This window comes from Vicugna pacos, chromosome 1 (genome assembly GCF_048564905.1).
Source record: "Vicugna pacos chromosome 1, VicPac4, whole genome shotgun sequence".
Classification (NCBI taxonomy): Eukaryota; Metazoa; Chordata; class Mammalia; order Artiodactyla; family Camelidae; genus Vicugna; species Vicugna pacos.
Window position 1 is genome coordinate 37147838 of NC_132987.1, and position 23027 is coordinate 37170864.

The 23027-nt window shown below is 33.1% G+C and overlaps 1 long non-coding RNA gene across 4 annotated transcripts in view; it reads left to right on the plus strand.

The window, feature by feature from the left end:
• The window catches only part of LOC140696184 (uncharacterized), a 704768-nt gene that overhangs the window by 194808 nt on the left and 486933 nt on the right, over positions 1 to 23027 (plus strand). The window lies entirely within an intron of this gene.

The window sequence follows — 23027 nt, forward strand, 5'->3', positions numbered from 1 at the left end:
AAAAAATATGGAAATGAATATATGTATGTATATGTATGTATATCTATGACTAAAACATTATGCTGTAACCAGAAATTGACACAACATCGTAAACTGACTATACTTCAATAAAAAGATAAGAGTAACAATTTTGAAAAGAGAGAGAGAGGCAAAGAACTTGACAGTCCACTTAAAAGCTGGCAGAGTCACTTCCACTGCATTCTATTGAACTGTCCTCGATCCAGTTACACAGTTCAGATTCAAGAGGGTAGAGAAATAGATTACACATTTCTTTGAGAGGAGTGACAAAGAATCTACAGTTATCATTAATTAATCTGCAACATTCCACCCTCTAGCCATAATTACTTATGTAACTCTCACACAAAATACCCTTCCTCCCTATAAGACACAAAGATTTATCTCAATAATCATCATACTCAAAACCAGAAATATTTCCTGTGTATCAGGAGATGCAGGTGCCGAGGTTGTTTTTAAAGTGAGATTTCCATTGATCTAAAAAATATGTAGCAGAATTCAAAGTGTTGTGCCCTCCATATACCCAAATAAAATGATGGGTAGGGAAAGTACAATGCACACTTACTTTTACAAATAGAGGGAAATGGGAGGCACATAGAAGTCATTAGTTCAGAGCAATTCTGAAATCTCTGGTTTTCATTGCCAGTTCCTTGATTAGCTTTCAGTCCTGTGCCCCAGGAATGATTTTCTGTGACTTCTGGTTTTACTCTCTGAGCTCTTGGCTCTGCCTTTTCCCATTAGAAATATTCCAAATTTGCAGCTGCATAACCTTTCAGTTTGGATCCTTTTCATGGACGTTTAAGAGTGTAGGGGCCACTCTTCATTTTAAACTGTCCCTGTCCCTTTCAGTCCAGTGGATTAATCTTTTGAAAATGTTGTGAGTTCCTTTTATTCAATTTATAGTCAACTCAATGAGACAAAATGTGAAACAAGCCCACACGTCTTTCCAAGGAAGTCCTTTCCCTACCTTAGGTCATCTTTGAGGCAGCTTTTGGACAACACTCTTATGAGGCTGTTGTTTTAAGATACTAAGTTTTCGTGTGGCTTGTTATGCAACAATATGCAGCTGCAACAAAATTTGGTTTTAGAAACAGTATATTACTGAAACAAAAACCTAAAACTTGTGGAATTAGCTTCGAAACTGAATGTTAGGAATATTGGTGAAGGCTGGAAGGACAATGATATTGTTATTGAGTATAAGAGGAAGGTGAAATAATGCTTGTCAATTCTTTAGGTGTTCTGGAAAGTAGAAATGATATCTAATTAACTTGTGGATGTGGCCTCGGAGGTTTCCAGGAAGAATGCTGCAGGTACTAAATGGCTTCTTTGGGCTTGTTATGATAAAGTACAAAGCTGTGAATTGCAAGGTGTAAAGTTGTCTAGCTGCGTGAGTCTGTGAGGCATGCCCTTAAATCTTCCTGAGGTATAAGTAAAGGGTTTTACAAGATTCGCCACTGATATTTTTGATTCAGAGGCCAGCTTACTGTATTTAAAGTCACACTAGATTAAATCTATTACTTACAGCCACTTATTACTTTGATCACTTAAAGGCTTGGAATGAGATAGTTTTAATTTCAAACACAGGTCTGCTCCTTTATCTTTCCTTTAAATTCTGCCTAACCCTGAAGAGTTAATTTAAGCTCATCTCGTAGCTTTGCACTTTCATAGGGGGAAAAATAAGTTTGTGAATGATAGATATGTTAATTAGCTTGATTGTGGTAATCATTTCACAGTGTATACATATACATATTCATCCCATCATTGTGTTGTACATTTAAAATATATAAATATAATTTTTATTTATTAATTATAGCACAATAAAACTGGAAGATATATCAGCCCTCTCTTTGCCTATTTCCCTATATGTCATGTATTATATTCTTGTATTTAGATATAACCTAGTTTATAAAGGAATCTCAAAAGTAGTATATGCTTAAAATGTTATTTGTATTTCCTATCCAGCTGTTCTGCGTCATATCATCATTCTTCATTCCTTAAATAATATCCTTGACACTTTCTATACCTTTCTGGTCACTTTTGTTTATGAAAAGTCAAGTCTGGTTTAAAACTTCAATCTCACACTTATTTTGAAAATTTGTATCTTTCCTGCCTTCAAATGCAGATTTTAAGCCATAACTCTCTAGATTAATAGTGATAGAAGTTAGGGAGAAAAAAGGCAAAATCTGACTTTGTGACAGCAGCTAATCCCATCTTTAAGGCCAGTCTCCTTTATTGGTGGAGATACGGAGTGGGAAGGAACAGGAAGATCTTACGAAAACAGTTGCTGACCATCTTAGAGAGATGTCCCAGGTCAGGTCAAATGTCCATCTGATTCTGTTTGTTGCTGGTGCTCTATACTGAGTTGGAAAATGCTCTCTCTTCATAGGAGCCACAGATACTAGTGAAATCTTTTACAATCTCTAATTAAATTCCAATAGAATGAGCACTATGCTTTTCTTCTTGTTTGTATTACTCTTAGTTACATTTTTCATCTTTGTAGCAGAATTAGGCACTAGTCTCTGTGTTCATGGTTGTTTCTAAATATTAGGAGATAATTTCCTTTGTCTCCAGAGAATAATCCTACCAAATCCCCTTTTACTGAAAGCTCTAGCATAAATCTTCTGATGTAGCAGCTCATAAAGAAACAAGCTAGCTTTGACAAGGTGATTCGTTTGTTATTGGGTTGGGCGCTTCCCTTCTCAACTTCACAAGGAGAATGAAAAGAATCTCATTCTGGCTACTTTACAACACTTTGTTTTATTTTTAGGGATTGATTTGGAGTAAAGGGTAGTCCCTGGTTATTTTGATACTTCTGTGGCTTTTAAATAACTCCCAGTTCACCTGCTGTCCTAATTTTTCGTAGTTCTTTTTACAATGTTGAGAACTTTGAGCAGTAAGTATGTTACTACTCAGAACATCAAGGTTACATAAAAAAGATCATATCTTAGAATCTAGGTGTTCTATTTAGTAGAAGTACCAAAGATAATGATAACTAATTGCAATTCTGATTAATAATTTAAGTAAATGAGATGAAACAGTGAGGTTGTAATCTGTGAAGATGAGTCATATTTAACATGATTCTCTTTCATTCCAAAAATGAGAATGTCAGAATGCTCAATGCGCCAGGCCTGGAAGAGAGGCAGTGGGAGGATGGACAAATGTTTAAATTGTTTTTCTTCCCCTACACTCACCACTACCACTTTTAAAAAATACAGGTTTTATAAGTGTTCTGTATACCTTTAATGTTTATGTGGGCTAGGAAGAATTTGCATGCAGATGCCTTTGGAAGGCACTGGAGTGTGGGACCCTGGAGTAAAACAAGTATGAATTAGTGAAGAGAAAAAAAGAGGTGGACATGTTAAGTATAGTGTGCAAGGTATGAGAAGATCTGGAACCAGGAAAGGGTAGAGCATTAGAGACACAGCTAACAAATCTACTGCCTTCAAATTTATCTTTCTGCTGTAACTTCACCCTGGGAGGAAGTTACAAGATATGAAAAATATTATTAATCAAGGAAATTATTTCATGAATGTACTTTGAAGAAGAATATAGGAATACCTAGTTCTTTACAAAGATTAAGCAAGAAGATGTTTGCTTTGTGTGCTTGTTTATTAGTTTGATTTTGGCCTCAGAGAAAGAGATGTAGGAAGGATGGTGACAGGAAGAATAAGAGAAGTATAAAGATGTATGGAGAAAGATGATTCAGAGAATTACCCACCACCCCTTGATTAACTAAAAGCTGATAGCAGTTAAAGAGAATAGTAGTAGCAATAGTTGCAGCAACAGTAGTAGTAACAACAAAAACAAAAGTGACTGCTTTTGAGAACTTACTATGTCTTAGAAATTTTCAATAGAGGATCTTAGTCTAATAAATTCTATTGAACACTACCTTACTCTGTTGAACACTACCATCTCTATCAATGTGCTGAAGTGGGTAATAATAGTACATATATTTTACTATAAATTTAGATTTAGAGAATTTACTATCTTCCTTAATGTCACTTACCTAATGAATGGTGGCAATACGAAAAGGACCAAGGAAGTAAATAAATGGTTTAAACTATCTTCACTGCAGTCTGGTCCTTGATGGATTGCTATTAAGATTTTTCTTTTTTCATTGGTCTGCTTTATTTTTCTGATGATGGACTTGAGGGCTCTAGTTTCACTCCTCTCATTCTCTCTTACTTCCATTCCAATCAATCTTGACCTCTTATCACTCCACTGAATCTGATTTTATCAGTGTCACTAATGATACACAATTTCCTAAATTTAGTGGTCTATTTGCCTCCTGGTTTTAATGTGATTTTTCAGAAGCATTTGACACAGTTCTTTTCTCCTTAATATCTTTTTTCCCTTGACTTTCAGGACTGAATACTTTCTTGGATTTTCTCCCATATACTGGAGTTGTTCTTTGGCCTCTATTTCTACATCTTTCTCTTTCTTGACTTTTAAAATTAAAGGGGCCCCAGGCCTATTTCTTAATGAACTAGTCCTCATGGCTTAAATACCACCTATGTGCTGACAACTCTCAAATTTATCTCTTTAACGCATAATTCTTTTATAATTTAAATTATCATGCTTAAAACATACATTCACAACTATCTGATTGTCTTTTAGATAACTTAGTTTAATGTTCATGTATAAACTCAGTCATCTTACAAAAACCTGATCTATGTACAAGCTTTACTGTTTCAGTGGATAGAGAATTCTTTCTAGTTTTTCAGGCAAAAAAAAATCTTTATTATATCCTAGAATTCATTATTTTTAAAACACTGACTCAAATATATATGAAATTGTGTCATCTCTCTTTAAACTGCGTTAAATTCCAAGCACTTCTTTCCATTTCTGCTTTTACCACTCTAGCCTCAGCCACCATCACCTCTTACCTGGATTTCCATAATAGCTTTCTGAAGAGTTCTCCCCACTGATACTCAAGAGCTTACACTCCAAATATACAGCTGCCAAAGTGAATCTTTTAGAACATAAATCAGATTACATCACTCCTCAGCTTAAAACTCTGCATGGCTACTCTTTACATTCATTGTTAAAGCCAAGGTAAGATATCTACAAAGCCTGTAAATAGGGTGACCATGTAATATATGATTCAAACCAATCAGAGAATGAAAGAAGGAGTTAGAGAACAGTAGACATAAAAAAAGTTGTCTTGGGCAACTAGAATGTTTCATCGTCCTGCTGCTAATGTGCCTCACAGTTTGCCCCATTACCTTTCTGATCTCTTCTGCCATCACTCTTCTCTGTATTAATTTTGTTCTTATCACGTAGGCTTTTTTTTTTTGTCTTCCTCAAACACCCCATGCAGGCAGGCACACAATACCTCAGAGCCTGTGCTTTCACTCTGTTCTCTCTGCTTTGAGTAGTCTTAGCTCGAGAATTCACTAGGCTTATTCCCTCTTTCCTTATATTCTTTGCCCAGCTCTTGCCTCTTCTGTGGGTCCTACTCTGACCACCCTATTTAATACTGAAATCTATCTACCTTTCATTAACATTTCTAATGTTGTGAAATCATATACTCAATAAACTATGTGCCTAACAAGGTGCTGAATATATAGTAAACAATAAACACTAGTTATCATCATAGTATCATTATCACTAGATATTCTCTTAAATATAGATAAACATATACATATAGATAAACATATAAATATAGGTATTTAAAATGGAAATAGATTTATTATTAGGGATTGGCTCATATGATTTTGGAGGCTGAGAAGTTTCATGATCTGCCTGAAAACTGGAGGCCCAGGAAAGCCAGAGATGTAGTTCTAATCCAAACTTGAAGACCTAAGAACCAGGGGAGCCAATGGTTTATGTCTCAGTTCAAGTCCAAAGGCCTAAGAACCAGATGTGCCAAAGTTTAAAGGCATGAGAAGATGAATGTTCCAGGCTAACAGGGAGCAAATTCACCTTTCCGTCACCCTTTTGTTCTATTCGGGCTCTCAGTGTATGAGATGATATCCACCATACTGGTGAGGATGATGCCTTCTGGAAATACCTTCACAGACACAGCCAGAAATAATATTTTACCAGCTACATGGACATTCTTTAATCCAGTTAAGTTGTCACATAAAATTAACCATCACCTGACCAGTAATCTTTTTCCAAATGAGTTACTAGTTTATTCAGCAAATTTTTGCATGAAACCTGTAATATCAAAGCAATGTACATATTTATTCCAAATTTTAAAATATTAATTCATTCCCTTAGTGTGCTACATTTACAACATAATTTAAACTAAATTGTTACCTTACATGTACTATTAACCAAAATCTAATAAGGTAATACAATATTTTTTCAACATAAAGGGAGATTTATATTCAAATGTTTCCCTGCATGATTTTAAAGCCACTTTAACCTATTCTTTATAACAATTTTAATTGTTTAATCTGTACTATTCTTGGGAACTATCCTCTAAACTCTTATAAATGTTCCAAGAAATTAAGCCAGAGTTTGTTGATTAGGGACAATTTCGTGAGGACAGACAAAACATGGCTTCTCTTTTCCTTTGTCTAAATATTGCACATTATCGCAAGTATATGAAAACTTTTCAAAAAGTAAATATCTAAAACATGAAAATAATAAAGAAATGAAGACTTCAATTTCATTACTATTCCTTTGAATATTAAATTTTCCCTGTCCCATTTCTTTAGTAAGAGTTCCTGGGAATTGTCAGAGGACTTAGGTGATTTTTTTTTTCCTCCTTTGAAGTGAGGCTACATTACAAAATAATGTATAAATCAGAATTAGGAAATATGGTTTTGAATTTTGCCTTTAATGTTCACTTATTCTGTATAATCTTAGGCAAGTTAGCTCCGTTTCAACATGAAATGCAAAGGAGTTGATTTTTCATTGGATTTTTATGAAAAATTAATGAGATGAGTATTTAACCTTCAGATTGCAGGAAAAATAGTCATCAATGTTCTGGGCAGCATGAAATCTTTTAATTTTATTTAATTTTATGTCCATATTTTAAGTCACTTTACAAATAACTTAAGGTATAAGAATAAAGAATTATTAAAAGCACCTTTATTAAATAAAATATACATAATAACAAACACAGTAAAACTATTTTAATCAGTGAATTTTTGTGCACAAACATCACTGGAGATGAAACAATACTGTCATATATCCTTTTAACAACATGAGATCATTCAGTCTTACTCTAAACTATTTTGTAATGTACTTTCCTTTAAATGACTAACTGGAGGAGAATACTGTATTTATATTCTTGTTCTTGAAAATATATTGTTTAATGATTAGTTCTTAAGTTTGAGAAAATTTATTTAAGATATTATCATCTGAAGACACATAGTCTGAGATTTCATTAATATGAAAAATTTGACCATACCCTTAGAGTCTGAGTGCTGCTTTGTTTTTCTTTACATTCATCTTGTGATTGATATTTTCTTGTAAATATCAGATTTCTTCTCTTTGCCATCATGGTTGGAGAATTAAAACTTCTAATTCTCAACTGTGTTCAAGGATATGAAAGCAGACTACAAAGATGCTGTCCTAGTCTTTTATAATTCCTTCTTAAAAGATGATGCAATAGTTCAGGTAAGACAATAAGGAAATAAAAGAATGACAGTTTATTCCACTCTTACATCATTCTTCTGAGTCATTGCATCATTCTTTTGTTTTCTTATTACTTATTCTTTTTCAGCATAGTTGGGATATTCAATGTAATCTTGAATAATGATAAAGCAGTTCTTAGAATAATGAAATAGAAAAATATTTCATAATACAGAGAAAATAAAGTCACTATGATTCCATAATTTATTTTCCATTTATGACAGAATTCAGTGGCTCCAAATGGTAATTGCAAGATAGAAATAGTTATATTCTATTAAAATAGATAAATTACCTTTTCGTTCTTTGAAAGGACTCTAAGAGAGAATAAATTCGAGAAATATGAATGCTTGAAAACAGAGCTCCTGGAAAAAGAAACTCAAAACAAAAAATTGGTCCAATGATCCTGATGTTATACTAATGGTTAATCAACTTGACACACTGTACATACTCATAAAAATTGGACTTACTGTCTTTTTCAACTAAGTAACTCGATTTATTGCACCCTGAAGAAGGTAGATTTTGGGTGTAGGAAAATAGTTATAGAAAGAAAGCAAAAGAGGCAATACTATTTATATCTATGTATTTAAAGAGTGTAAACAGTAAAATAGTAAATGCTAATACTTAAATATGCATACATGCATATATATATACACATATTCATATATATACTATATGTGTACACACACATGCATGCACTATTTTTACTCTTTAAATTTGAGCCATGAAATGCACATTTTCACATATGCTCCTTTGAGATACTAGGGTGGTTTGACTGTATCTGCTACTTCACCAGAATTATTTGAGATAGTCAGAAATTAAAACAAACAAACCAAAAAATCAACAGTAGGATCTGTTATTTGTGGAAAGAAAATGCATTAGGATGGGACATACTAGTTTTGAAATGCATTAGTCTTTCAAAATTGAAGCAATTTACTAAACTGAATTCACTGATATGAGATGGATTAGTGCAAGAGGAAATCACTGCCTGAGCCCTAGCTAAAATCTGAAAATATAAATGATAGCTATATTATTCATTAGCCATTTTATGTGGGGATTACTGGTCCTAGCTGTCTATGACTTTTAATATGGCTATAAGATATCCTCCAAAACCCTATTTCTAATAAATCTAATGTTCAGCCACATTAACAATGGAAGAAGAAATAGGAGCACCTGGTTTTCTTCTAGGAGTGTGGAACATGGTCATTTCAGATTTATTTTGAACTATATGCTATACATGTATAAAATATGATTTTCTTTAAAATATTTCATTTTAAATTGGCATTGGCATTTCCATTTTGTTACTGCAAGTAAGTTTTCATAAGGACAAGATGTTATTTCAAGGCCATTTGAGGCATGATTCAGATGTTTACTTCATTTCCCTTAATAAACCATGTAGGTGATCATATGATATAGCATTGGGAAATGTATTTTCTATGATTCCCAATAGTGATTTTTTTAAAGTAACATTTAAGTTAACCACTGGTAAAGATTGATATAAGAATGAAAATAAAATCAGCAAATATGTGAAGAATAAGAAGTGTAATATTTTTCAAATTGCTCAAGGCTGAAATGTCACTTTTGATCTATTCCTTTCACAAGAAGTCTAGAATCCCGAAGATTTTTAGCATAAACAACATATGTGTTAATTTGCAAATATCCTACAATAAAAAGGGTATTTTATTTAATAAATAAGTAATAAATTAGACATGTCAACTTAGTTCCAACATACATATACAAGTGTGTTAAAAATGAGGCTGAGTATATTATTATTTGTGAGAGCAATCGTGTGTATATATTTATATGTGTGGAAGAATTGACAAACTCTTAGAAGCAATCTCACATCTTAATATTGAGTGGATACAAAAAGTCCTGTTAATTTGGTCATTTGTAACTCTGCACATATATTCCCTTAAACTCTGTATTATGCCAGATATTTGTGATCTAGTTGACCCATTGATGATTTAGAACCCTTAATTGAGTTTGAAAAGTATAAGTACTAATATGTTCATGGGAATATAGAGCTTAAGCTTGATTGATTGATAATTCAGTCATCTGGCTAGTATTTTTTGACACATACATGTCACACACTATGGTGATAAAGCTAGGCATATAAAGTCAGTGCTCTTCTGGAATTTGCCATCTTAGAGACTTTGAAATATCACATTTAATATTTTGTATTGTGCTTAGCCATAACCTCAAATAGAAAGTTGTTTTATTTTTTCATCAGATATCATATCTAGAAAATACATTTCTTCTTAACTGGCTTCCCTTTATTTCCTTCTACCAAAATATTTGGGAAATAGCAAATTCATTTTACTACCTTTTAGTATTCTACAAGGTTTCTGGGCCATGAACCTCTTGATTTAAAAAGAAATGTGTGGAAATAATTATTACAACTTGTTGAGTGTTTTTTTATTGGATAGATCATTTTGTGTGTTATTAATTTAATCAACAATTACAATTTTATAAACTAGATAATCTCATTTTTTTTTCAAATTAAGAAACCAAGCACAGAAAGATTGTCTTACTAAAGTGGAGATTAATATATTCAGTATTTTATTTTATTTTATTTATTTTTGTGTATGTGTGCTCGGTTCGGGCTAGGTGCAGGGTTCGGGCTAGGTGCAGGGTTAGGGTTAGTTGCAGGGTTAGGACTACATTCAGAGTTAGGCCTTGGTGCAAGTTTAGGGCTAGGTGCAGGGTTAGAGCTAGGTTCAGGGTTTATATTCAGTATTTTAGACATGACTTGATCCTAGAGGCCTCTTTCTTAACCACTATGTCTACTGATGTGCATATAGGAAGTGAAAGAACATGTGTTTAAACACGAAAACTATGATATGGATATTTATTAATTGTATGAATATTATACACACAATACATATACTAATATCTATACACACACACACAATTATGTATGAGAGAGTGAGAGAGATTTTGAGTTGAAAGATGCATGAAAATTCTAGTATTTCCTTCCTACACTGCTGTACTATATTTGGTCATCTTGGACACCCCCTGCATGAGTGCACTACATGCTTTCTGGGAGCAGATCCTGAATCAGAGTTTCAGCTATAAGACATTTATTAGTGGTTAACATCTGTGAAAGGAAGTGGGAAGCAAGATTAAACAGAGAAAGAACTGTGATGCAATTCTAACAATTCCTTTGCAGACAGAGACCTTTGTTGTTTTCCCACATCAGGTTGAAATAACTGGGCTTTATTTTCCCTTTTGCTTCAGCTGTGTCTTTAGTTGGTAGATCTGATGTTCTATCTTGCAGGAAGCTTCTGGATGGTATCTTATGTGATACGATCAGTGGATTCTATAGTTACTAGTCCATTATTGCAACTCCTCTGTTCTTTAGTAGTTGCACTTGTCTGCCATAATTTTTTTGTGAGATCTAGTGCTGTCAGATGCTTGCTGAATCCCTGTGAACAGATAAGAAATCCATAGCCATAAGTTTGTATTCTTTTGAGAATAAACTATTGGCTCTAACAGACTGAAATGATCACACCATAGTAAATTTGCCATCAAGTGGGCAGTTTATGTGCTGGAGAAGTGGTGTTACAGTGTGGAACTTAGACTGGTCTCTGTTGTTGATAGGTTGGACATTTAACAGTGGCAGAAACTAGATCCCTTTGAAACAGACGTCATGCTTCGGTCCATAAATAGTCACCCTCTCTGACCCCATCGCTACCATTCTTACTTTAATGCCTGATACGGTAATTGTGACCTTAGCTTCTGGGTGAAATCTCACTACCTGGTTTTAATAATTGCAGGGTCATACCATCTCCAGTAAGCCAAATTTATGTCAGCTTCTCCTGTCATCAGTCCTGGTCTACAGGGAAAAAACACCAGTGATCTAGGGATGCTGGTCTGTCACTCTTAGCAGAATTTTCCTAGAACCTTTGGTAAATGGTGTGTCCTTCAACTTTCTCATTGAACTTAATAGACTGATGAATCCTCTGGCTGTAGAGAGTATAGCCATTCCAGTATGCCCACTTTTTTGAACCTTATTTTATTTTTTTCATCACCATCTACCACAATGATTTTAATATTTTAATTGCTGAGCTTGTGCCTGAGAATTTTCCTGACTTTTAGTTTTTAAATTTCAGCCCGTCTGATCAAATACCCTCATACTTTGTCACATGAATAATTCCCTATCTCCTATCAGATGTTGGTTAGACCTTGCAACTTTTTTAAGGTATATATTTCCCTTATTCTGTAATTAGCTCCAGCTAGTCCTCAGCTGGGATAAACTACAATTTACCCCTTAGTTATAGTCCTAAGTGACCCTGAAGGGAGGTGGTAAAAAATTCTGAGAGGGACATAGTTGCATTGCTGCCTGAGGGAGTAGAAGTCCTCTGTATTGTCTTCTAGATCAGATAAAGTGCTCTCAGTAAGGAGAGAAGTCTGTCTGGCTCAGAATTTTTAAATGTGTCAGAGATTTAAAATATTTGAGAATGTTCACCCAGATGCCTTCATTCCATGTGTCATAGTTTCAGGTTTTCAAAATCAAGATCAGACCCTGTTATCACTACCTGCCATAGTTGGGCATTTAACTGGCTGAACTTTATAGACAGTTTGACTCTTTAAGTACTGGGCTTTGCTTCATTTTCTCCACTCTCCCTTTGCAGGAGATGAGAGCTTCTTTAATGCAACAAAAAAGTCCCGCTGGCTTTCATGTCTGGGCTTCAGTTCACTGTTACCAGCTCTCAGTTCTTCATTACTTTCTATTGTTTATCAATAATACTTAGCAGTAGATATCTGAGACCATTAGCCTTACAGTGACTATTTATTTCATACATTTCAGATGACTTGTACACACCCACTCTGCAATCCCTTTCATCTATACCCAATCCCAGTTCATCCAAAGGTGAAAGTTTCAACAACTGGACTGCCAGCTTGTGTCAGAGGTTTGCTGTATCTACCACCGGTGATAGAGTCTTTTTTTGCCAACCAAACAATCACAGAGAGTCATCCAAAATTCCATCTTATTGACTAATTTCTTGGACCACTTTTGGTTCCAAATATCATATATCGAACTTAAAAAAAAAACCAGATTCTTAGACAGAGTTAGGGTATGTATTAATTTGCTAGGGATGCATTAAGGAAGTATCATAGGCTGGGTGGGTTAAGCAATGGAAATCTATTTCCTCACATTCTGGCTAGAAGTCCAAGATCAATGCATCAGCAGGACTGGCTTCCTCTGAAGGCCTCTCTTTTTGACCTGTAGATGGCTGTCTTCTTCCTGTGTCTCCATATTATCTTCCCTCTATGAGTGTCTGTATCCTAATCTTTTCTTTTTATAAGGACACCAGTCTTGGATTAGGGCCAACCATAATGACCTCATTTATTCTTAATTACCTCTTTAGAGACCCTATCTCCAAATATAGTCATATTTGAAGTATAGGGGTTGAAGACCAAAATACGAATTTTGCCAGGAGACATTTAAGCTTATAACAGGGTACAAGATTATTAAGAATCATCACTTATGTAAAGAAAGACTTGCCCCAAAGTAAAAAGTGAGACTTTGTTGTAGGTCCAGGAAAGCCTCAGCCTAGTCAATAAGAAGCTCTGGTGCCAACAGTGCCTACCCCGACCTGCTTCAGACACAAGTATAGGCACACCCAGAAAGGGTATGGTTTCAGGATAGGTATATCTCTACAGCCGAGGCTGACTCTAAAGGAGCTAATAGCTGGTGGCTCTCTGCTAACCAGAGTCCCTCCATGTGGGCATCACTTTCCTCCTTGAAGTTGGATCTCAGTGGCCATCTTTGTGTCTAATCGACTACATTTTGAAGATACCAGTTATATTTAAGAAAATAAATATGCCCTGAATGCTTAATATGTTTAAAGGACTGCTCTGAACCTTGTAGGTGGTTCTGCATTGTACTTGACTTGGATTTTTTTCCCCCACATCTCTAAGGAATTGAGATATGCACAAATAATACTAACACAAGATGAAGTGTGTTAAGTAGCAAAAGAGGAATATAAGAGAATGTTGAAAGACTGGACCAAAGGAAGAGAATAATTCTATTCCAATGCAAAACTCTTCAGAAACAATGACATATGAGTTAGGTCTTCTATAGCTAGGGCTATTTTCTTTTCTTTTCTTTCATTTTTTAGTAAATGTTGAAAGAGTTCAAACATAAAAGTACAAAATAGACTAATAGGTATTCATGTATCTGTGGCCCAGATTCAGCCATGGCAACCATTAACATGTTGGCATATGTGCTTCTGATCTCTCTTGATCTTATTTTTTTTTCTTTGTGTGTGTGTGTGTGCGCGCGCGTGCGTGCATGACTAGCACTCTCACCCTTGCCTTGATATATCAGTTTAATTTGTGCCCCTTCCTCCTTATATCATTTCAGGAATCTTTCACTACATTTCTCTGACTTATTTACATCAGCATTATATTCTATTCCTAATAAGGAAATTACCCTATAATATGTGCTCTATGATGACAAATTTATAATATGATTTAGAGACTATTAGATATTGAAAAATATGTGCTGAAAGAATAAATTGAATACTGCCAAGGCATTGCATACTTTCTGGGCCAAAATCTGAGAAAAAAGAGCTTAAATAAAACCAAATTAGCAGCATTTTTCCCCCATTGGAATATTTTCTTGCTGCATATACTGAGTAGAGTTTATAATATACTGCCTGGTGGAATAAAAAAACAGACTTCAAGTCACCACAAGATGGAGATGACCTGGTAAACATCCAAGGCTTTGAGTAGGAATCTTAAATCTAAAGCTCAATTACGGATGAAGTGAAAACAGACAAAGCCTCATAAGAAGGAAAGAAGGAAAGATTAGGGACAGGAAGTATTTTATTATATATTGCAAAACAGATACAGTGCATACACATATACTTCTAAGAATCATAGGAACATTGCTAGGGGCAGGAGGAGGGAGATAACTAAAAATATTAAAGAAGGGAGGACAGACCTTTAAAAGAGCAATAATAAGATTTATTAAGTGAAATAAAGGAAACCAAAGAGTAGTAGAATGATATCTTCAAACATTTCCAAGGAATATCCTGTCAAACTAGAATTAAATACATATTACAGTCAGCCTTCCAGAAATGAAGGTGAAATAAAACTCATTAAGAAAAGCAAAAATAAAGAGAATTCACCACCAAAAGACCATTATTTAAAAAAAAATAAATAATAGGTTTCTTTTTGCTGAGGGAATATGTCAATAAGTTGGAAAATTTCTGTTTAGGTGTTCCTTTTTAGAAAATTATAAATATCCAATATTGAATAGAGAAGATACAAAAATCTTGAACAAAACAATAACAAACAAATTTAAAAAAGTCAAATAATTACTAAAATTACACCTGGGAACATAGATCAAGATGATAGATTATGTAAAATAACAGAAAAATATGAAAATTACAAATAACTAACAGTTCAAGGGGAAAACCAAGCTCCATTAATGAGCAACAATTTTACATAATTATTGAATGACAGAAAGCCAAGAGTTTTATATATATACAGAGAAACAAAACCCAGAGAAACAGTAGCTCAAAAACCTTATAAGAGAGCACTATTTTAAAGGAAGGAGTCATATTTGGATATGCCATACACAAATTCAATGATTATAAGAGGTAGGAGGGGGCTCAGAGGAGTTTTTTCAGAGTGATGAATAGTAAAGAAAATTCTGATAAGCAAGACTATAGGTTTCTAGTATGAGAATTCTACAAATATTAAAAATACAGATTTGATTTTTGAATTAGAAATTGGAATGCCCAATGAAAACCAAAAATAGATTAAATATTGAGTAATTTTGTATTCATGACCTTAAATACAGAGCCAAGTAATTGTTCTAGATTTAATTGCAAAAGAAAATAACTTATATATGAAAAATAAGAGAAAAGTTTGGACAAAGTTCAGAAAAATTAAAGAAAAGTTTGGGCCACATTTGAAAACTGTCCTATGGGAGTATCATAAAAAGTTTGGAGGAAAACAAAGAAATAATAAGACAAATTTTGACCTAGACGAAGTAAGCACACTGAAATTCTTCCAATTAGTAGAAGTTTCCAAAGAATGGATAGCAATTAGAATGGAAAACATCCATACCCATATAAATACATACTAGAAATTAAGGCTAGCAAGTGCAGAGAGAAATTCCCAAAGATCCCAAGTAGAGTGAATAAAATGATACAAATTCTCAGACACAAACACACACATTGTCTGCAGAGGAAAATAAGAACACTAGTATATAAGTTTGTATCTTCAACCTTAGATTCAAATAGACTTCAGAGTTCTGAGGAAGTATGAATTACATCCTTGAATTCTAAAACCACCAAATTAGTACTCAAGTGGGATTGACAGTAAATTGTTCATATATGAAATCATTAATAAATACAGATGTTATCATTTTAAGGTCATTTGATATGCTATTGTAAAGTGAAAACTGAATTGTATAACAGGGATATGGCAGTGAAGGGAAACAGAGGGAAAAAAACTAATTAAAAATAATAGTTATATAAAAGACTTCTAGATCTGAGGATAACAGAGTAACTGATGCTGGGCATGATCACCTGCTAAAACCAACCATAAAACTGGAATGAAATATAACAAGTAAATGTTTTAGGCTTTGAAAATATCTATCCTTAGAACAACTCCAATCTTCCTGGCTGCTCCCAGTTCTTGTTTCAGTTACTCACTCAGCCCTACTTTACGTTTTTGAAGGGGTGGAATAGGATATGGCAGTCTTACAAAATATGGCTAAATTCATTTAGAAGGCTTTGAGGTGGTGGTGAAAATATTTGCTGATTTATATTTGTATTATCCTAAAAATCTGTTGTAAATCATTTTAATTTGTTAAGCCATAAGACTATTTTCTGATGGGAATTAATGTGGGATCTCCTTTTGCTGGTACATTGTTACTGCTGCAATCTTTTTGTTTAAGTTTTTCTGGGAGTAGCTAAAATTGTTGTTTCAATATGTGGAGAGGTTTTTGAGACTTTTTCAGCAATGCAATTGGCCAAGTTTTCTCAGAACAGTTAACTCCAAAAGGCATGTGATGATAATTTAACTTTCTAGTTTATAAAAAGTCTGAGTGTTTAAGAAATTTAAAGAAGGAATGTATAGTTTATTTGTATAACTTTTTAAATTAACATTCCCACAGCATAGATTAAGAAACAAAAAAGAAACAAAGTATATGGTCTGGTAGCATAAGTATGGTATTGTATGTTCATTTGAAGTCAGTTATGTCAGTTGAAATTGAATTTAAGGGCTAAACACAACAATCCAACTAACAAAATACCAGATATTTCTTTTAAGAATGTATTTAGAAGTATTTTAAATGAAAACCACTCACTTTTGCATTGAGATAAATAGCTATTAATATTTGTTAGAATTCTGAATCAGTGAGTAGGGGGAGTCAACTCAGAATTTTGTATTCAAGCATGAGAAATACTAGCAATCAAATGCTTTTTCTCTTAACCCATAGAGATCCACTTCTCTAAAATTTACCTTCTGAGATACAAATAATGTAGAGGAGCAAGGAATCAGGGACCCTCACGTTTAACTCTTTACTCATTTTAAGGGATAACAAGCAGCTATAATAACTCCTGAAAGCTAACTAAAAGAGGCTATTTTCCTCTTAAGACGAATTGTTTTTATTTTGTTTCTGTTTTATGAAATGTTTACCTGAAGGAATTTCCAGACTTCACAACCTCGTTTAAAATACTAAGTTTCCTTTTGGAAAAAAAGAAAAAAAAAAAGAGAAAAGCTTGTTTGTCTTTCATCTATTTCCATGAAAGAATATATACAATTTATTATCTGATATAGGAGATGTGACTAATACAAAAATAGTTTTGTTATGCAGTTTCCTCTATGGACAACAACCCCAACATAATCAAAAAGATGTCTTATGATAGTATTACTGTTAACTTTTCTAGAGAGATTAAAGAGCACTGATAAATAACAACTGCTCTTTTGAATTTATCAGCTATGTTCCATGTGAGCTTTATAAACTGGCCAATAGTGATCCTTCCACAAAATATGTTCTATAGTAAAGATTAAATATTGTACCATCTGGACTTACTGACATGCACATCTCAGTGTGATAGAAAACCTCAAGAGAGTTTTTTTGATACAAAATGAACAGACAGCTTTACATAGAAGCTTTGGATTGCATGAAAACAAAACCAAACACAATAGTGCTGACAGCTGGACTCACCGGAATGATAGCTCCTTTTCAAGTCTGGACAGAGATAGATGATCTTCAAGTATTCAGGTAAAAATACTCTATTATTCTCACAGATACCCTGCATGTACTTATAATAAAAACAATAGAATAATAGGACATTGAAGTTTAAAATTTTTAAAAAACAGCTATGGTTTGCAGAAATTACAAGCACTAACTTTATTTAAGGATTGGTGAGTACCAAATACAGTCGAAGCTTCCCATGTTTTAGTTTTCCTTAGTTGTCCTAATGGTATGAACTGACATTTCTGTATGCTTTGAAAAATACACTTTTAAACAGAAACTAATTTTTAAGAAACTTTAATTGGATCACATTAAGATAAAGAAAAATAGGTTGTTTTCATTAACAGTATTCATATGTAATATTATAAACATCTTATTTAGTTTGAAACAGTCTTTGTTAAGGGAATCACACTAAATTATTTTCTCAGATCTTCCCAGACTGGCTAAATACACAAATTTAAGGTATTCACTTAGCGTGAGAAGAAACAATATGTGAAGTTGTCTGACCCATTTCACATTTAACCAGGTTTTAGATGTAATTTGTATCGTTTATCCTTATTATACTGATACTGTTATGTATTACTCTTCTCCCTCTGCCAAATAACCAATAAAGCATTTCACTGAGTGATATTTTGTTAGCTAAGAGATACTTTGCAGTAATATAGTCAATCAAGAAAATTAGCAGAATGTTTTGTTAAATATATTAAGTTGCTTCATTTTTAAAAACAGTACGTTCAATTAATAACAAGTATTAGGGGATCTATAGAGTGTAGAAAGTCAAATACAGCTAAAAGAAGTTAGCATAATTTCTAATAAGCCCCAATGTTACTTTTTGAAATTCTCTTTTCATGTATTCAGTTACTGAATGCACTTCCACTGAGTGGTTATTACGTGTAAGATACTCTGTTAATGGCTGAGGCTATCCTGACATCTTAGTCTTGCCATTTAAACATCTTGGGATTTGCCATTTTAGGATTTGTAAACTAAAGTTAATTTTGAATTAAATGCATTTTATGCAGTCATAGATTTTAATGTTTGATACAAATTTTAAGCCTGACATACTTGATACACTTTTGCATATGTGCTTTGAGCCAGTAAATAAGGTAGGAACACAACCATATTGAGCTCTTACTTAATGTGATAACTTATTGCACATATATACACAAACATTCATAGAAGTCCCCATTGCATTTACTCAGATATGAACTTTACAGTTATGTTAAAGGACTTCCCTGAAATAAGAATAATAAAAGAAGAATAGAGTCTTAAGATTGTACTGATTTTATCATGCCTGAAGGCAACAATCACTGAGCTTAACTTATATTGTGTGACTTTATGTAAGGCTCATATATGTTAGAACTTTGAGTTATTTATTTTGAAAAGTGTGTAGACCTTTCTTGAAACTGTTCTGCTTCAAGAAATAATGATGCTGGACGTGACAGAATTAAATGATAAATGGCTTTTTAAACATCTACGATCATAATACACAAACATGAAACTGTGAATTCACTTGAAGAATGATAGCTAAATCACAAAGGAATGGCAATACATGGAATCTTTGGAGAAAAAAATTATCATGCAGTAGTAAAAATCAGTAGTTAGAGGTATGCTTAATTTGAAATTATAGAATATTTGAAATGTTACGTTACTGTGTGGTAGGGAAAAATACATGAAAGAAAAAATGATAAAACTCAGTTCCAGGACAGATATTCTCAATAGTCAGACATATAACTTTTGTATAAATTTGTTCTGAGTCTTATTTAACATATATGTAAATGATAAGCATAGTTTTATATGACAAAGTTAATTTGTGTTATTTTGTCCAGAATAAATAAAATATCAAAGACATTTAATATTTGAATAGGACACTGACTTACACTGTTAACACAATATCTGGTTTAAAGAATAAGCATATGGAAGGACAACCCAGGGGAATTCCTTTTCTTGAATAAATGTTCTGGAATGGTTTTTGAGCTCCTGACTCACAAATCCAAATACCTACTCAACCTTTCGATATTAATGTCAAATTTAAATGTTCAAATTTGAACCCTAGTCTTCTCCCTAATGTAGTTGATAGTATCTTCATCCTTTTAATTGCTTAGGCAAAGAAATTTGGGGCCAGTCTGACTTTTCTCTTCCTCTCATACCTCTTATGTAATAGAAATTCTATTAGTTCTAAGTTAAAACTATGTACATAGTATGACATCATCTCACTACCTCCAGTGTAACAAATCTAAGTCATCATTATCACTCACCTAGATGCCTAAAATAGCCTCTTAACAGTTCTCACTACTTCTCCCTTTATCTCTACACAATCTATTCTCCCCCAAGTAGTTATTTTTTTTTTAAAACAATAGGTCAAATCATGGCACTCCTTTTCTCAAAACCGTGCGACATTTTCCTATTTCATTCAGAATAAAATTAAGATCATTAAATAGACTATGATATCCTTCATGATCTCATCTCTACTTATCTCAGTAACATTAATTCCTAATAATTTTACCCATATGTTCTCTCTTTCAACCACAGTGGCCCTAGGCTTTTCTTCTCACACAGCAGGCACACTTATGCCTGTGCTTTACATGGAATATCTTCTACACCTGGAATGACTATATTCATCTTCAAACTTCCTCAACCATACAACCTTATGAAAATGCAACAAATTGTGTACTATCCTACAACAAACACTTCTGTTGTACTTCTTTTCCATAGCAATGATCAACTTCTAGCATAATACAAAGTTTTCTTATTTACTATATTTATTTATTTCCTGTTTTCTCCTATTGTACTATTAGCCTCACATGGGCAAGTGTGATTTGTCCATTATGATCACCAATGTGCATGGCCTGGCACATAATAAGTTTTCAATAAATTTTTATGGAATAAATCTAGCCAACCAGGGACACTGGGCCCCACAAAGAAGTAGAAACCTGATAGGCAGCTTGAGTTTTTTTTTTTTTTTTAATGTGAAAGCTTTACAGATAAGTTAATTTTTCCATGCAAAGTTTGCAGAAGCTTGAGTAACAACTTCTATCTCCGTTATTGCTATCTAGGTTTCTAGGTTTTTACCTAAACTGCAGTATTTTTTGTTTGTTTTTTTGTTTGGCCAGTGAACTCATTGGCCTGTGTTCTCATCTCTTTGGATCTTTGGTCCTTTAGTTATCTGCTTCTTATTTGCATCTTAGAATGACAATATATTTTGACTCTCACCCCTTACTCATCAACTTCAGTTCACTCTATAACTGAGGTCTGTTTTTTGGACTTTGATAGGTTTTTTGGTTCTAGAAGAACATTAACCCTAGCATATAGGTACTCATTGTATCTTGTTGGGCATATGGTTCACTGATCTGGCAAACTGTAACAATCTCCTCAGTCTTTTTGTTGGGGGAAGGAGATCAGTCATGGAATAATCCTAGGTTCCTGTTTTTAAGGGGTTACTGCTGTGAAATTAAGGAGAATAAATTGGAGGAATGTAAGATGTGAAGTAAGCTTTGAAGATGCTAATAGTGAAAATAAATAATGTTAAGGAGATGTAGAAAAGCAAATCTTAAAAGATAACTGAAAGATGAAAGTAACAATTATTAAAAGCCAATTTGATGGGGGAGGGAAAGAGAATAGGATTTCAAAGTTAATTTTAATCCAAATATTTAACAATTATCTTTTAACGTAGGTAATAGAGTAACTGTAAGGATAGTCTATGTTGTTATGCCTTACAAACATTCCCAAATATTAGTAGCAGAGCAGAATTAACATTCATTTGTCAATTCAAAGTCCTCTTCATGATGCTCTTGTCCATGAAGTAGGTTAATATTCCAGGAGTCTCTATTTCAAAATTAGATCCATTTTTGTCATGACAGAGAAAAAGTGCATAGAAAATTGCACAGGAAAAATCAAAATTTTCAGCCTCAAATTTATACTTATCAGTTTCATTTGTCTTTCATTGGCCAAAGAATGTAATGGTTACCCTTAATATCACACTTAATTATCTGAAAAGAAACAAAGAAGTCTAAATGTTGGAAGTCTAAATTAGTAATCTAATGAAATATCATTCACTGCCTCTGTGCTAGGGACCAGAATACAAAGTTAAGACACTTTAAATAGATTTATATATGTAGTTGTATGATTCACTTACATGGTGGAAAAGGTTTGAGGTCAAACACGAATTCATTACAAGCCATGTTGAGATGGAGATATCTGTGTGATATGAAGATAGAATTACCACAATAGACAATTGAAAATATCTTGAGATCTATTATAAACTTAAGGCTATGATCTTGTATTTTAATTTACTATTGTATTGGAGGGAGTTAAGGTCATGCTATTAAAAAAATTTATCTAATTGTAAGATATAAATTGAGACAAGAATAGATGAAAAAAACAGTGGGAACTATATCATCATCATTATCTATGTCTTTATTAATAGTCTTATTTCTGGAAAGATAAAATTTAAGATAAAATATTTCACTTATTTCTTCAATTCTTTGATTTTTTTTTTACCTATTTATTACCATGCAGAGTTTACTAGATAAATAGTTTCTCCACCAAGAGTTCTTGGAACTTGGAAGTAATGAATGAGTTTCCTCTTAATGAAAATATCCCCCATGGTGAATAATATATATCTACATTTATTTCAGTTTGTTGACAGTTATCCTCTAATTTCCAACACAAATCCTTTGTATGAAAGTTGAGAAACATAGTTCATGTTGTAGGATTTTTCTGTTTTCCAGATATGAAACATAATGACACAAATGACTATTCCATAAATAAATGTTTTCCATTAATTCCTTATCATTTGATTTTTAGATATTGAATTACTGGTCAGCATCTATTCTTTACATCCAGATTGTATGTTTAATGAGGTTTCCGTTTACATGTTGTTTCCTCTGTGGGAAATAAATTGTTTCTCTATAGGAAGTATTAGATGTTTACTAATAAATTGTTTTTTCAGTAAGTTTGGACCTTTGAATATTACAAATTAAATTGTTCTTTCTGTTATTATATGAAACCCATTTCAATATTGTATAATTTATTGGATTTTGGAGACTTTCTCACAAAGATTTAATGTGTATAATATCAGGGAACACTTAAAGATCCTTTTAATTTGTTTTTGCAGAAGCTATCATAAAAATATTATTTTTTATTCAGATAGCAGTATTTTGCTTATCGGTTTGTTTCTCATATGTGCCTAAGTACACAATAA